Below are 17,667 nucleotides of genomic sequence, written 5' to 3'. Positions count from 1 at the left end.
AAGAGTTCCCTGGTTAGAATGAGAACCAGTCAAGGCCAAGTCAACTCTCTTGCCCCCCCAAGGGCATTAACTAGATCTGCTTTTATGTGCCTCAGACAGTACATCTGTAGAGCAAGCACATGTATCAGTGTTGGGTGGTTTTTTTTTTTTTTTTTCCAGTATAATAGGTAGGCTTAGTGTTATTATCTGTCAGATGTGATCTGCTGTTACTTACTCAGATAAATGCGGTGCCTATTGAGACAGAAGACAGGGCTACAGGTGTTCAGTAAGGCTACAAAAACAGTTTGTCGATTGAGCAGTTTGGTTTTTAATGACTGTTGTAATTGAGTGAAGCAACTCTGGGCCATTTGCTATAAAGAATTCTATTTCTTTTTTTTTTTTTTAAGAATTCTATTTTTTTAAAAGATTGTATTTATTTATTCATGAGAGACACACACAGAGAGAGAGGGAGAGATGTAGCCAGCGGGCAAAGCAGGCTCCCTATGGGGAGCCCCATGTGGGACTCGATCCCGGGACTCCGGGATCACGACCTGAGCTGAAGGCAGACGCTCAACCACTGAGCCACCCAGATGCCCCAAAAGAATTCTATTTCTTACTGAAGAACAAATTATTAATATGAGTCTTTCAATAGTATGACTAATATTTGAAATTATTATTTTTTTCTAAGAATTTTTCTTTTTTTCTAAGAATTTTTCTATAACTTTCCAAAAGTAGCAGTTTGTAGTTACTATAAATCAAGCATGGGAAGTCTAAAAGAGAAAGAGAAAAAAGACAACTACAATTTTCTGGCCACAAGTTCACTGGCATGTGGGTATAAGTTATAGTCGGTCTCCTGTCTCTCCTGTAAAAGGTGCCGTTAGGTAAACCAGGTTTTCTAAATAGTTGCTCTTAAAAAGTCAGGCTTATAAAGTTGATAGTAGAATTGTATTTCAAGGCCTTAGGTATCGATTTTTTTGTATGAGTGCATTAACTTAAAACACATTGGAAAGGAATGCCTGGGTGGCTCAGTGGCTGAGCATCTGCCTTTGGCTCAGGGCATGATCCTGGGGTCTTGGGATCAAGTTCCACATTGGGCTCCCCACAGGCAGCCTGCTTCTCCCTCTGCCTGTGTCTCTGCCACTCTCTGTGTCTCTCATGAATAAATAAATAAAATCTTAAAAAAACACACACACACACATTAGGAAGAGCTGCCATGTAGTCCCACAGTCCCACATGTGATTTTTTTTTTTTTTTAAAGTTAGTAAAGGCAGTCTACTCAATTAGTTGAAGCTGATTAGTTGAAGTTGATTAGTTGAAGTTGGGTCTTTCCCTATGCCGGTGATGCATTTGTGAGCCATGAAGAAAGGGAGGCTAGAAGCAAGTCAGCTGATAACAGTAGTGGTTGCTGATGTTTGAGATTATTACTAAACTGCGATGAGCAATTTGGATGGCAACACCTCGCTCCTTGTTGGAAACTCTCACAGCTGAATTGCTTAAGTGCAATTTATAGAATTTCAGGGCAGTTAATTTCTAATGGCAACTCTGAAACCCTAATTGCAGATTTAAGAGGTACTATACAACCACTGTATCTGTAAATAACTTCACTTAGCACCTCTTTGTCACTTAGAATAGTATGCGCTACTATTGGAGTGAGCTGTTTGGGAAGTAATACCAAGTTCTAGCATTTGCTTTTTTACAGCTCTGTCCTGGATATTTTGCACTAGTCAACTCCATTCTTTTTTTTTTTTTTATTATTTATTCATGAGAGACACAGAGACATAGGCAGAGGAAGAAGCAGGTCCCTGTGGGGAGCCCAGTGGAGGACTTGGTCTGGGATCCCAGATCCCAGGTTCATGCCCTGACCCTAAGGCAGACACCCAACCGTTGAGCCACTCAGGCATCCCAGTTGAATCCATTACTGTGTCTTATTGTTACTGTGCTCTGTACCACTGGTGAACGGTCCTTGGTTTCCCTACCGGCTCCTACAGAAAGTTCTTGCACATCCCAATGGCTATTGCCAAGACTATAAAAAAGAAAAGTTGTATTTGTGTGCAACACCAACCCTTTGACTGCTAATGTATGTTTCTGCTTGCTGTGCCTTATTACAGCTGCTTTTTTGTGCTAACAAAGTATGTTTGGTGTAAAAAATGAATAAATAAATAAATTGAATTAAATTAAACTGATACCTGGAAAAGCAAAGGAACCAGAATCATTGAAACAGTTTTGAAAACGAGCAAGAGGAGGGGAACCAGTCCACATGATTTATCAAAAACCTGATATATAAAGCGTGTAAGACTTCTTACATTCCTACAGTAAGCAAGGCTGTGTAATATTGGCAGAGCAAGTGACACACAGATCAATGGAAGGAGTTAGAGCACCCAGAGACAGACCACACAAATATTTGCGTTACAATAATGCAAACACAGTTAAATGAAGGAAAGACAGACTTTTAAGCAAATAGTGTTGGAGCAATTAAACATCTATAGGTGGGCAGGCCGGGTGGCTCAGCAGTTTAGCGCTGCTTTCAGCCCAGGGTGTGATCCTGGAGCCCCAGGATCGAGTCCCACATCGAGCTTCCTGCATAGAGCCTGCTTCTCCCTCTGTCTGTGTTTATGCCTCTCTCTCTCTCTCTCTGTGTCTCTCATGAATAAATAAATAAAATCTAAAAAAAAAATAAACATCTATAGGTAAGAAAAAGAAAAACCCATAGAAATAAAGACATCTCAATCTAAGTCTCACACCTTAATTAATTCAAAATGGATCATAAAGTTAAGTGTAAAACTAGAAAACTTTTAGAAAAAAACACAGGAGAAAAAGTTGGGGATCGAGGGCTAAGCAACCAGTGCTCATACCGAGCACCAAAAGCATGAGCTGTAAAAGACTGATAAATTGGACTTACATCAAAATTCAAAATTTTCCCTTGGTGGAAGAGTCTCTTTAAAAAAAAAAATTATTTATTTAGGGGGAGGGTGCAGAGGGGGAGAAGGAGAAAGAGAGAGAATCTCAAGCAGATTCCTCCCTGAGGGCAGAGCCCACCCCGGGGCTTGATCTCATGACCTTGAGATCATAAACTGAGTTGAAATCAAGAGTCAGATACTTAACTGACTGAAGCACCCAGGCACCCCCATGGAAGAGTCTCTGAAAAAGCTGAAGAGCCAAAAGCTCTTGATTTCAGTTTGGGTCTAGATCTCAGGGTCGTGGGATTGAGCACTGTGATGGTTCGGCACTCTGTGGGCAGTCTGCTTGGGATTCGCTTCCTCTGCCCTTTCCCCTGCACTCTTTCCCTCTCCCTCTCTCTCTCTCTCTCTCTCAAATAAGTAAATAAATCTCTTTTAAAAAATGGCTGAAGAGAAATTACAGACTGGGAGGAAATATTTGCAAACCACCTCTCAGACCAAGGACCAGTGTCTAGAACCTACAAAGAACCTTCAAAATTCGACATCAAAAAGAAAAAAAAAAAAAAGAAAAAATCCAGTTAGAAAATGAGCAAAACACAAGAAGAGACATTTCACCAAAGAGGGTATGCAGATGGCAGATAAGCACATGCAAATATGTTCAACATCATTAACCAGGAGTGAAATGCAAATTAAACCCCAATGAGCTATCATTGTACACCGATCAGAATGGCTAAAATTAAAAAATGGTGACAAGACCAAATGTTGGAGAGGGTGCAGAGAAACCGAATCACTCACACACTGCTGGTGGGAACATGAAAAGGTACAGCCACTCTGGAAAATGGTTTGGCAGTTTCTTTAAAAATTAAACATGCAAGTGTCATTCAACCCAGCAATTGCACTCCTGGGCATTTGTCCCAGAGAAATGAAGACTTATGTTCACACCAAAACCTGTACGGGGATGCTTATAGCAACTTTATTCATCATAGCCCAAATCTGGAAACAACCCAGATGTCCTTCGACAAATGAATGGCTAAGCAAACTTCGTGTATCTATATCATGGGAAACGACTCAGTAACCGAAAGGAATGAACCGGTGACCCACACAGCAACCTGGCTGGCTGACTCCCCAGGAGTTATGCTGAGTCAGAAAAGCCAATCCCAAAAGGTTACATACAGTATGACTCCATTTATTTTTTATTATTTTTTTTAAAGATTTATTTATTTATGATAGAGAGAGAGAGAGGCAGAGACACAGGAGGGGGGAGAAGCAGGCTTCATGCTGGGAGCCTGACATGGGACTTGATCCTGGGACTCCAGGATCACACCCTGGGCCAAAGGCAGGCGCTAAACCGCTGAGCCACCCAGGGATCCCCCGTATGACTCCATTTATATAATATTCTTGAAACGACAAAAATTACAAAAATGGAAAACAGCGGGGATCCCTGTGTGGCTCAGAGGTTTAGCACCTGCCTTTGGCCCAGGGCATGATCCTGGGGTTCCGGGATCGAGTCCCGTATCAGGCTCCCTGCATGGAGCCTGCTTCTCCCTCTGCCTGTGTCTCTGCCTCTCTGTGTCTCTCATGAATAAATAAAATCTTTAATTAAAAAATATGGAAAACAGCTTAGTGCTTGCTGGGAGTTCAGGTGGGGGCGAGGATTGAGGGGAGTGGGCGTGGCCATAAAGGGGCAACAGGAGGATCCCTGTGGCCTTGGAAACCTGTGGTACCTTGACTGCATCCTGGTTGTGACATTGTCCTACGATATAGTTTTTGTAGGATGCTGTCATCGGGGGAAACCAGGGAAAGGCTGCAGGGGGACTCTCTGCATTATTTCTTTAAACTGCATGTGAATCTACAGTTATCTCAAAATTAAAAAGTTAAATTTGCCAAAGATGTTAGCCAGGATCACCTCCCTGCTCGTCTCCCCAAGCGCCCACTGCATGAGAGGTGGTGGCTGGTGCTCGGTTTCCGGGGACCAAGCTGCCATCAAGAGTTCAGCTGCGGCTGGGGAGCTGGCACCACAGCCACTGCCACCCAGGGAACTCAGAGAGCAGAGCTGGAGCCAGATGCAGGCAAATGTTGTTTCACACGTTGACACGAAGGGAAGTGTGGCTGCCATAATCCCTGGCAGCCCTCCAGGGTGGCCAAGGACAGAGATGGTGTGCAAGGCCTAAAGAGGAACTGCGAGCTCACAGGAGCCAATGCGGGTGCCCCGAGGAATAGTCGTGTTGGCTGGCCAAGTGTTTGGGTTTGTCCAGACCCCAGCTGGCTCGGGGGGACTCCTGGGGAAAGCCAGGGACCCAACATGTGGAGATGGCACGCAGTGAACGTCCCGCCGAGACATCCTTGTGCTCAGTGGGGCTGGGCTGGGCCGGGCCTCACTGCTGGGGTGGGGGAGTCGGTTCCTAGGTGGTAGGTAGCAGTGCACAGGTGCGGTGGTCTGCGCGGACCGCACACCTGCTTCGGCCGTGGATCGTCACTATGCTTCGTTTGGTCATGTTTTCTTTTTATTTTTCATGAAGATTTTTAAGGATTTATTTATTCATGACAGACACAGAAAGAGAGGCAGAGATATAGGCAAAGAGGGATGATGTGGGACTTGATCCTAGGACCCTGGGATCACACCCTGAGCTGAAGACAGACGCTTAACCACTGAGCCACCCAGGTGCCTGGGATGCTTTGTATTTTTGTATCTCTCTACCCCTTCGGAATCTGTGCCTCCGCATCCCCCTCTCCAACTATTTCCAGAATTCTCCTTTCCCAAACTTTTCCAAAGGAAGAAGGGACATCAAAGTTGTCTGATGCTGCCTTGAGACCTGCAGGTGTCACATGGTGAACCCCTATTCTACAGTCCCAGGTGCTGTCGCTTCGAGATGGGAGCTGCTTGTCCTACCACAGAGGAGGCCGGGATCAGACCTCAGGCATCCGGCTCTCTGCCCAGCTTCACTTGGTCAGGGCTGGGGAAGAAGAAAGCCCCCCCCCCCCGTGCACCTGCAGAAATGATGCCTCAGCGCCTCTCTCCACTCCCACGGCCACGCCACGGCTCCGTCGCAGTCATGCAGCAGTGCACGGTGACAGTCTGCTGTATGTCAGGCACTCCTACAGACTCCGAGAGTGCCGGTGAACAAAACAGACACAGATATCCTTGCCCCCTGAGCTCACATTCACACCTCCACTTCTAGTCCCTCCATCCATCCTCCATCCTTCATCCACAGCCACCTGGAGGCACTCAGGGGACATTGTCACCGGTGGGAGCCTGGAGGCTTTTGAGCTTTGGCTCCATATGCAGGTAAGACCTATATTGACTTTTGAGGTTATTTCCAAATAGATCAGCATACAGTCATTGAATGGTATGTTGTTATGTTAATTTGATCAATGTAAGATATCTAAAATAGCACAAATTTAACTAACCCTATTTAGATCTTTCTTCCTGCTTTCAAGATAACCAAAAACCTCAACAAAATGGTAGTTTCTGGGCCTTTCTGGGCATGCATGAGGTTCAGGGACACCAGCCCCCTCCCGATCGGTCCCACAACCTCCCCTGACATAGGCCCCTTTTCCTTCCGTATGGTCCTTTCTGGAATAGGGAGCATAAGAATCTTGCTCCAAAAGTAAGATGGTAAGGGTTCGAGTCCTGATCCCACCAGTTACTCATAAGACTTTGAGTCAGTTCCCTCTCCCTTTGTGGCTTCAGTTTCCCCATCTGTGAAATGGGAGCAGGGGGATGACCTTCAGGGTCCCTTTCAGCACCAATGGCACGATCTCTCCTACTCGACTTCTGCTCCCCAACATCTGTGTCTCTCCCCAACTCACGTTCCTGGTGTGCACATGGTAAATCTTCAGATACAGGACACAGTTTCCAGGTCACCCACGCTGTGGCCATCAGGACCTGGCCATAGAACAAGCTGATTGTCTCCAGGAAGTCTGGCCACCTTCACGGCTGCTGGGCCAGGACCCCTGAACTACAGGCATGGGCTGAGTGACCCCATCACACAGGTCTGGTCCAGGGCCTGCCCAGAAGTTTCACAACTGGCTCAGGACGAGGACCTTTCCTGAGCCGACCCCGAGCTTTTCCTTCCAAACACTCTTCTGTTAGCCTAGAGCTTGTTAAAACACAGAGAACCCGCATTGGCTTTGACAATTTAAGTATTCCTCCTTTAGTCCTCACTGAAGGACACTGTCTGTGTCCTTGTCCACCCTGGAGCTCTGCCAGGGTTTATGTCCAGCTGTCCAGTTTATATTTTCTGGTAGCCACTTTTCCCTTCTTACTAATACACGAAACATTTGCCTGCCATTCGCATCTGGCTCCAATTCCCTAGGAGGTGAGGTCTGTGGTTCTGATGCCCTGGCTGAGCCAGAATAAGTTTTTTTGTTTTTTTTTTTTTTAAGACCTCATTTATTTATTCACAAGAAACCCAGAGAGAGTGGCAGAGATACAGGAAGAGGGAAAAGCAGGCTCCACGTGGGAAGCCTGATGTGAGACTCGATCCCAGGACCACAAGATCATGACCTGAGTCAAAGGCAGATACTCAACCACTGAGCCACCCAGGCAGCCCCAGAATCGGCATTCTCACAAGATCCCTAGGGTATTTTGCACATTAAGGTTCAAGAAGTTCTCGTAGCCAAGAATCCCAAATTCCCCTACCCAGCCAGATATGCTTCTTCAGTCACTTAATTCATCCATCAGTGATATGTTTGCTAACTGAATTCCAGTACCTTTCACTGCAGGGGTGTCCTACTAGGGAGGAATTTCCTATTCCCAGGTAAGCATCCAAGTAGCCACTGAGCTCCCATGTTCGCAGGGTCAGCCCTCACATGGTCAGCACCTAGAACCCAGGCCCTACCCATCTGTTCCAGGTGACTGTCCCAACCTGGCTGCGACCAAGGGGTCCCATCAGTTGGGGTCTGGCTGCAATGAGCTCAAATTATTATTTTATATTTTTAAATTAAATTTTATTATTATTATTTAAAGATTTTATTTATCCACAAGAAATACACAGAGAGGGGGAGAGAGAGAGAGAGAGAGAGGCAGAGACACGGGCAGAGGGAGAAGCAGGCTCCATGCAGGGAGCCCAACGTGGGACTCGATCCCAGGTCTCCAGGATCACACCCTGGGCTGAAGGCAGCGCTAAACTGCTGAGCCACCCGGGCTGCCCTATTTTATTATTATTATTTTTAAAGATTTTATTTATTTACTCATGAGAGACAGAGAGAGAGGCAGAGACGGGGCAGAGGGAGAAGCAGGTTCCATGCAGGGAGCCCGATGTGGGACTGAATCCAGGGTCCCCGGGATCAAACCCCGGGCTGCAGGCGGCGCTAAACCGCTGCGCCACGGGGGCTGCCCGATTTTATACTTTTTAAAGATTGTATGTATTTATTTGAGAGAGAAGAAGGGAGAGAGAGAGCAGGAGCAGGAGCAGAGGGAGAAGTAGGCTCCCCACTGAGCAGGGAGCCCAAGGCAGGGCCCGATCCCAGGACCCTGGGATCATGACCTGAGCTGAAGGCAGATGCTTAATGGATTGAGCCACCCAGGCACCCTGAGCTCAAACTTTTAAAGGCCAGAAAGCCAAGGCCCACCTCCCCATCTCAGCTCAGGCTCCTCTCCCTAACATAGGAACACACACGTGCACACATTCACACACCAGGCCCTGGCTCTGTCTCCTGTGAGTCATGGGGTGACTCACAGGCATGTCCCTCCTCCCCTGATCGTCAAGGAGGAGATGGGGAAAGTGGGAGGGGGAAAGAGATGTGTCAGAGCCAAACCTGAGAAAAGTGGCTTCAGACCCATCTTGGCTGAGGAACTGCCAGGGCCAGGGTTGGGGGCCTGGGCGCCCTGCCTGTGCGGGTTTGGGAAACAAGGCAAGTCATGGAGTCAGCACATCCTTCCTGGCCCACAAGCCCCACAGGATTGTGTTGGGGAAGTCACTGCAGTGCAGGGCTGGGGTGGGGAGATGGGGGATGACATCGCCCCAGCTTCACAGGGAATTCTTGGAGTGGGAGCCATTCTGACCAGCAGCCAACCCCCTCCAATAAACCCCTGGGCACCCCCCAACCCTGACCTCAGTTACAGAGTCCTCACATAAGGGCCCATATCCACGCAGGCGGATGTTTGCAGACAGGGCAGGGAGTCTCTGGATCTCATGAGATGAGTGGATGAAGCTTAGACCAGGCCAAGTCCAGACCACACTGGCTGGTTTGGGTGTCATGCTATCTGCCACTTGTCCCTGCCCTACCTCTCCCAGGACGTGGGCTTCCTATGGGACTAGAGCAGGTGAGCAATGCGCTGGGGGAATGTGGGGCCGGGGGATGGGACAGCCAAGCCACCCACACCCTTGAGACCTGGGGCCCACCTCGGTTTTCCAATTTGGGTTATTTCCTGCCATCACTGGTGCTTCTGGGGGTATTAAACTGTGACTCAGAAAAGAAAAGTGGGGGGAGTTACCCTGAGACGGCCCCTGGCAGGGCTAGCTGGAGACAGGGGTCAGGAGGAGGAACCTTGGAGAAATGGACCCTTCCTCTTCCTGCCCACCCCCCAATCTGCTGGGACAGATGCCCAAAGTCCCACTCCTCCACTCCAAATCCCCTCTGGGTTGAACCCTGGACCCCATTCTCACACCTCCCTGGGTGTATTTGGGGAGCAGGTGAGCCGTGCCTGACCAAAGACTCCCGGAGAGGCAGAGGTGGACAGTGGGGTCACCTGGGTGTGGGAGCTTCTCCCTAGCATTGCCCAACTGTTTCCCAGGCCCCCGACAGGTGGCCACGGCGCAGGGCTGGGGGAGGCCTCAGGCGGCCCCCACGCCCCTGCTTTCCGCTTTGATTAGCAGAAACATTCCTACATCTGTCTCGGGAAGACAGCCTGCTCCCATCGTCAATCACCCAGGAAACGCAAACACATTCCGGCTGCGCCCTGACCTTCTTCCCACAAAGTCATGGGCACCCTCAGGGCTCCCCACCCCCAGCCTGGAGCCAAGGGGACAGGTGTGAGGGAGAAGCCCCCCCAGCTCCCGCCCCACCAGACCTCAGCTTCTGCTACTGCAGAGGAAGGTCTGGATCACAGCCCTCACCACCTCGCCTCCCTCCTTATACACACACACACACACACACACACACACACTCAGGAAAACACAGAGCTGCCAGTAAAACACGGATACACTCATAACCACACCCACAGACAGCTGTGCACACATGCACACAGACACAGGCCACTGGCCACGAACCAGAGAGCAGGGGACAAATGCACACACACGGTTTGGCCCCTACGAGGCTGAGCGACTAGAGGGCAGAGATCCCAGCTCTCAGCTCACAGTAGGTCTGCAGCACACGGCACTGGTCACCTTGGACCTCCCCTGCGTCACACCTATTTCTTCCATTGTCCTCTCTCCCTACTCGGATATGAGCTCTGCAAGGACAGGATCTTTCTCCCGTTCACAGCTGCACCCCAGCACCCAGCACGGGGCTTGGCACACAGTAGGTGCTCGGTGAACGTTTGTGAATGCCTGGGCAGCCTCCCACCCTGACCCTGTCCTGCAGTCACCACGCTCATCCCCACAGCCAGGCTCCCAGATAGTTGCCCGCTTCCCATGACCTTACCATGTTCCCGGGACCCAGGGGACCCCAGGTCCTTCTCCATCGCCTGACTCAGAAGTGCCATCATCTGACCGTATCTCCCCTGCCAGCTCCTGACCCCTGTCCTAGGACGTGATCCTGTCCACCCCACCCCCCGCGCCTGGCCTTACTCACTTCCCTGATCCACCTGCCACAGGCTAGCCTCCCTCAAGTTCAGGTTCAGTCCTCCCTCCCTTTAAGGCATCCTCCAGAATCATCCGGGGCCATGCCAGTCTCTCCTGACCTGTGCGAGGAACAGGATGCCCTCAGTCCCTGTCTTGGGGGCCTAGGGTAAATGTGCAATGAAACACAGGGGACAGATTAGTACTGTGATGGGGGGGCGTGCAGGCGGCTGCGGTGGGGGGACCCAAGGAGGTGACGGCCAGCAGAGCCAGCTCCCTGCAGTTACCTTTGGCTCTTCCGGTGGACTGAGGCCCTGGCATGCCCGGCAGCGTCGCCGCGCCTCCCACCTCTTCGCCAGCCATGCGGAACTCTGTGTTCCCACGTTCAGGCCCGTGAGGGAGAAATCCGTGCTTGTTGTTCTATGCCGCTGAGTTTGGAGTTTGCACCATAGGGTGAGGGGGGCCGTCGCTGACTGAACATCCCTACCGTGTGCTAAGCTCCTCCATGCACTTTTTATATTTGATGCCCTATGATCATTGCCCCCTTTTTTCAAGTGAGGAAACTGAGGCACAGAGAGCCTACCACGTGTCTGAGGGAGAGACAGAGGCATCTGGGCTCCAGGGCTCAAGAGCTTAAGCACCCAGTCACGCTGCTCCTCGGTAATCACACTTCCTTCCCCAGAAATGGGGGCGAGGCCCATCCACCTGCTGGGGCTGGGGCTGGGGCTCTGCTTGCAGGCATGTCCTCTTGCTTTCTTCTCTCTGGCTGCAGTTAACTTGTTCCTCACCTGGGGAGCCCTGGTCTCCAGGAGAGAGGCTCACAACAGCCCCCCCCTTCCCAGCCGAAGCTCTCACGGTCCACAGAGCAATTGCACAGGCTGTCTTTCATTTAATCCTCCCAAGAGCCTGGGGAGACAGTTGTCTCTCCCTCCATCTTATCCATCATGGGACATTCAGAGAGTCGCACATCTTGCCCCCGGGTGGAAAAGCATATGAGGTCAGATAAAAGTTAATATTTATTGGGCTACGTGACATTGTATTCTATAGGAATGCATTCAGTTGCAAGGACAAGAAACAAAAATCTGACTGATATTGGCTGAGGGAAGAAAGATAGAGGTTTAATTTTCTTCCACCCCAAGATTTTAGGAACTATCCTAATTAGGAACAACCCTGGTGCTGTCAGGTGGCTTGACAACGTCAGGGCTGGGGGTTTCTTTAGCATCCTTATCACCTCATGACTTCAAAGTGGCAGCTGATCCTCCAAGCATCATGTCTGCATCCAAAGCAGGAAGAAGGGACAAAAGGGAAGGGCTATGTTCCTGTAAGTATCTGTCTTTTTATTGAGGAGGGGTCTTCACTGTGACCGTCCTTCCATATGCGACAGACCTACATCCCATTAGTCAGAATTAGTCAGAATAGGGTCACATGGCCCTACTTAGACCAACCACAGGTCCAAGGCAATCAGGTCCACGAATGGGTTAGGCCAACCACAGCCCATCCTCTGATGCTAAGATCACAGCATTTCTGCTGGCCCCATGAGCAGAGGGGGGTTCTGTTCATCAGGAAAACAGAGGACAGCCACCGGCCAGGTGAGGCAACGGGCAAGGTGTGCTTCCCCAGATACCATGCCAAGTAGTTTAATACATCATCTTGCTTGGGCCTCACACAACCTTATAAAGTCAGGACTGGGGCAGCCCTGGTGGTGCAGCAGTTTGGTGCTGCCTGCAGCCTGGGGTATGATCCTGGAGACCCGGGACCGAGTCCCACGTCAGGCTCCCTGCGTGGAGCCTGCTTCTCCCTCTGCCTGTGTCTCTGCCTCTCTCTGTATGTTTATGAATAAATAAATAAAATTTAAAAAAATAAAGTCAGGACTATTTTATGCCAACTTTGCGAATGAGGAGACAAAGCTAGTGAGCACGGAGCTGTTTTGCGTTCTTAACCATTATACCAGGGTGCTGGGTCATGAAGGACTCAGATACCCCAAAGCAGGAAACAGTCCAAAGGGACCACTGGCCAGGCCCCGCTCACCATCAACCTCGCCACGCACCTGCCGGCCATGGGCTATGAGGGTGCAGGGCCAGGCTACCTGATGGCGCCACTGTCTGGGGAGGGCAGGCGTGCATTCCCACGGTGCTCACTATGGCTGTTGTGCTCTCAGGGGGCTTTGGCCAGAGGCGAGGGCTGTGCCCCTACTTCTTTTTCCTTCATCCATCCAATGTCTGCCGATGCCAGGCACCCAGTCACGCCTGGGAGGGAGAGGGTGGGTACAGATGGGTGGCTCAGGCACAGATCCTGCCCTCGAAGACAGATCTTGCCACCCAGCGTCTCCTAATTCAGGGAAATCTAGGGTGGGATGTTTGAAGGGGTTCGGAGGACAGAAAGCTCATTTCTGGCCAGGGGAGCTCCAAGGGCAGTCGTTTTTGGCTCCCCCTCTTTCATCGTGGTAAAAAACACATAACATAAAATTTACCATCTTAACCATTTTCAAGTGTACGGTTCAGTAGTCTTAAGTACGTTGATATCTTTGTGCAACCATCACCGCCATCCATTCCAGAACTGTTCATCTTGAGAAACTGAAACTACGCCCATTAAACATGAACTCCCCATTTTTCCCTCCTCCCCCAGCCTCCCGGTGGCCATTCCACTTCCTGTCTCTATGAACAGGACTATTCCAGGGACCTCAGATAAATGACATCGGACAATACATGTCTTTTTGTGTCTGGCTTATTTCACTGAGCACAATGTTTCCAAGGTTTACCCATGTTGTAACAGGTGTCAGATTTTCCTTCCCTTTTAAGGCTGAATAATATTCCATTATAAGAAAATGCTACATTTTGCTCATTCACTCATCTCTCAGTGCATACTTGGGGTGCTTCCGCTTTTGGCTACTGCAAATAATGCTGCTATGAACGTGGGTGTACAAATAAATCTCTGAGACGTTGATTTCAATTATTTTGTGGATATACCCAGAAGTGGAAGGGCTGGGTCATATGGTAATTCTGTTTAACTTTTTGAGGAACTGCTGAATTGTTGTTCATAGCAGCCACACCATTTTACATTCCTGCTAGGGTGGCTGTAAAGCGAATATGAGTTTGACTTTGAAGAGGGACAGAGACCTGGGAGGTCAACACACTCTGTGTTAGCCTAGAAGAGACGAAAGAAGCATGCTACAGGGGTGCCTGGGTGGTTCTCTTGGTTAAGTGTCTGCCTTTGGCTCAGGTCATGATCTTAGGGTCCTGGGATAGAGCCCTGCATCAGGCTCCTGCTCAGCAAGGAGCCTGCTTCTCCCTCTCCCTCTGCCCTCTGCCCCTGCCCTTGCTTGTGCTTTCTCTCAAATGAATAAATAAAATCTAAAAAAGGTTAAAAATAAAAAAAATTAAAAATAATACAATCTTTTTTTAAAGCATGCTACAGAATGAGACAGGCATTTGGCTTTTGTTTGGGGTCATTATTTTGCCCACCCACTCTCTAAACCCACTTCATGGGTCTCAGACTCATGGATCACCCTCCTGTACAGCAACTAGAAGTGTCAGCCACCCATGTTCTCAGACTTCTTTGCAGATGGGGCCTTCGAAACTCACCAACCCAAGAATTGAAAACAAAACTCAAGCTGGAAGGAAGCAGAGTACTTCCCCGCTGAGCTGCTAGGACGGTGGTGCCCAGGGCTGGGTGTCGGGTGTGGGGCATGCTGGCTGCAGGGTGGCAAGCGTCAGAGTGTTAACCTCACGGGGTGTCTGAGAGTATTGGTTCTGTTTGCAGACCACAAGCCCGGGTCTTCAGCTCTTAGGATTTATGAGTCACCCAACATCCTTTGAATATCTATTCTTTGAACATCCTTTCCTGCCTAAGTTAACCAGAGTTGGTTTCTTTTGCCCACAACGAAAAACAGTGCCTTATATAGAAACTGGTGCCCAGGGTGGTTGTAGGCAACAGATGTTGAAGAAATTCAGAGAAGCTGGGATTGGTTATCTGGACTGCTTGGGACCAAAGACAGTAAAAATTCGCACATCAGAAGTGATCAGCCCTAGAATCCTGCGGCATGTCAAGGGAAATAGGAATTCAGAGTCACCACTAAGAATCACCTGGAATGAAGAGCCTGTCGAAAGCAAGGCTCAGACTGAGGCTCTGTTGCCTTAGAAGAGTGAGGATGAGACTGTGGGTGGAGGCTGCTGCTTCTCACAGGGCTGGACTGCTGAAGAACCAGAAGATAATCTCCTAAATCCTAGATTCATGGCTCAAGATCCAGATAAAAAACTGAGGACTTCTGTCCTAAAAGGAGCACTGGCTTCTTGCAGCCACCAGGCTGAGATAGCAAAAACCAAAACCTAAGGTCTTGAGCCTGCAGAAGGGTGAGCTACCTCAGTGGCTGCTGCCGCGGCCTCACCAGCTGTGCTCTGTGGAGGTCAGACCCTTGCCTGGGAAAGAGTGAACTTGACGTTTGCATGGAGCCACGTGGGAGTGTTTGGGGTGATGCTGAACCCCTGGAGCCCCCGATCCCCACCGAGCCCCCTTGCAGGCTGAAGGAATCTGTCCTCACTGTCTGATAACACTGATCCTGCCTTCACGGGGTCCCTTCAATGACCCTCCCCCCAAGGCCCCCGTGCCCTCATGTTTTCAGACCACAGTCGGGTCCCCAGACTAGGGCAGGACTGAATATCGTCTCCAAATCAAAATCTGAGCAAAACTTTGCTGTTTCATATGATCAAAAATCTGGAGACAATGTGTGAATGGGTCAGTTGAGCTGAGCTTATTAATCTGGCCTTATCGACCAGCAATTCTGGATTCAGGGTGTGGGTCTCAGCTGGAGGTGGTTCTAATTGTTTCCAGGGCTGGTTTGGGGGTTGGCAAGTATGATGCTGAAGGCTGACTCAGGGGTGGCCCATGGTCACTGAGATGGAGGTGACAAACAGCCAGGTATAATAGACAGAGTTGTGAATCAACCATGGATGACCCACCACACCTAACACCTTCACCAAGACAGCACGAACCACCTTGTTGATACAGCCCAACAGCTTTCAGAAGGCCTCAGTGTCCCGGTGGGGATCCTGCCAGTGGCCTGACTCCCGATTTCTGGGGTAGAAACCAAGACCCTGTGGTCTGACCTTTGGGGGACTCATGGGACAAATGGATCACAAGGTCCCTAGAGCAAGAATGGATCAGTGACCCACAAGGACACGTGGCTTTTATAACCAGAGAGACCTGGATCTGGCAAACAGAAGCCCGACCTGAGCCCCTCCTCCCAGCACCCCTCCCACTGCAGACATCCCTTCTCCAGCCTCAGACTGAGTCTGTCCACTGAGATCTCCTTACACTGTCCCAAGGGGACTATAGCCATTTATAGGAGAACCAGGCTCTGGGGAGCAGGGGGAGGGAGTTGGAGCCTGAGTCCTTGTTTCCTCATCTGTGACATGAGGACAATAATATCTGCCTGAAAGGATTGTCGGGTTAATTGAGCAGAATAACGGGACAGTGGCAGGAATATAAACTCGCATTGCCTGCAGCTAAATTTTAATCCCTCTGTGATTTGTGTTCATTCTTTCATTGGTTTCCATCTTCACTCCACTGCACTATCATCAGTCTTGTGCTGCGCACTGAGGGCTCAAAACTAACAGCCTCTACTATTGACTCCAGGTTAAGTATGTGTCAGGGGCAGTGTGCAGCCTCTGTGTCTCTAACCTGGGAAAAAACTCTGCAAGGTCATGCAGCAGGAGGTATCAATGCTGGGCTGGGGACCTAGTTGTGTTGTGTTCTCTCCACTGTGGCACCAGCCTCCTCAGAAGTTAATTAAATGAGGCAGCAAATACAGAACTTGGGACATGGTGAGGGTGATAAATAGAGAAAGAGGGATATGGCTCAATGAGTGGGTGGATGGACAGATGGATAGATGGATGAATGGATGGATGCACAGGTGAGTGCATGGATGGATGGGTAGGGGAGGGATGGATGAGTGGATAGACAAATGGATGGATGAGTGAGTGAGTGGATGGGCGGGGAACGGATGGGTGGCGGTAGGTTGATGGATGGCTGGGTGGTTAAGTGGATGGATGGATGGATGGATGGATGGATGGATAAACATAGACACACAGAGAGATAATGACTAAATAGACTTAGAAGATGGGTTTGACATGACCTTTAACCCTCCAGGATCTTCCAATCAAGGAAGATGCAATGCTAAGCATGGACCTAGCTGAGAAATAGAAAAATCTTATCTGCAGTTAGTGACACTGCCAAAGTCTGCAATTTTCTAGCCCAACATAGTGTGTGATAAAGATCAGCCAGGCAAGCTGTGACTTGAGACAGACACACTTGGCCACCCCAATAACACACTTTTTTGTTCATTTGTTCAACAGGCATTGATTGAGCACCTAGTGCCAGGCAGTATCCTAGGCTCTGGGTATAGCGTCATGCACAAAATACCTCCATGTGACGGTTCCAATATGTGGTGGGAAGGGGGACAAGGATGATGTACGTGTAGAGTGAGCCAGATGAGGATAAGCATCATGAAGATGAACAAAGCAAGCAAGAAAGGGGGGCTCTGGAGGCTGGGGGCAATTCCGTCAGAAAGGTTGATACCTACAGGGAGGCCCAAAGGGAGGGAAGCACACAGGGTTGAGGCCCAGATCTGGAGGGAGCAGGGCTTTCCCAGGATCACGCAGCTGAATGAGACTATAACCCAGGCGATGCACGGGTGTTGGGGTTCCTCTGAATGGTGGAGACACACCAGATATGATGTCAGCAGAGGAAAGTGTTGTTGGGATCCAGCCAGTGAGGAGCTACGTGATCTCAATGCCCTAAGCCCCTTCACCATAATGTCCCTGTTCGTTTTCCCCTCTGCTCGTTAAAACAACCCTGTATTTTCACAGATATTTTACTTTATACGCTGTCAGTGTTCACTATTTTGTTATTTTCTGGAGGCAGTAAACGCTAACCCTTTAAAGAGGGCTCCAGTTTGGCTCTGGCTGAGGGAGGACAGCTGCCGGCTGGGGCAGGGAAGGCTCCTCAGGGGGAAATGAGATCTGAGCAGGCCTCAAATGGAGAAGAGTTCATAAGGTGATGCCAAATGCCCA

This window comes from Canis lupus, chromosome 10 (assembly GCF_003254725.2).
Source record: "Canis lupus dingo isolate Sandy chromosome 10, ASM325472v2, whole genome shotgun sequence".
Classification (NCBI taxonomy): Eukaryota; Metazoa; Chordata; class Mammalia; order Carnivora; family Canidae; genus Canis; species Canis lupus.
This window is presented reverse-complemented; position numbering follows the sequence as displayed.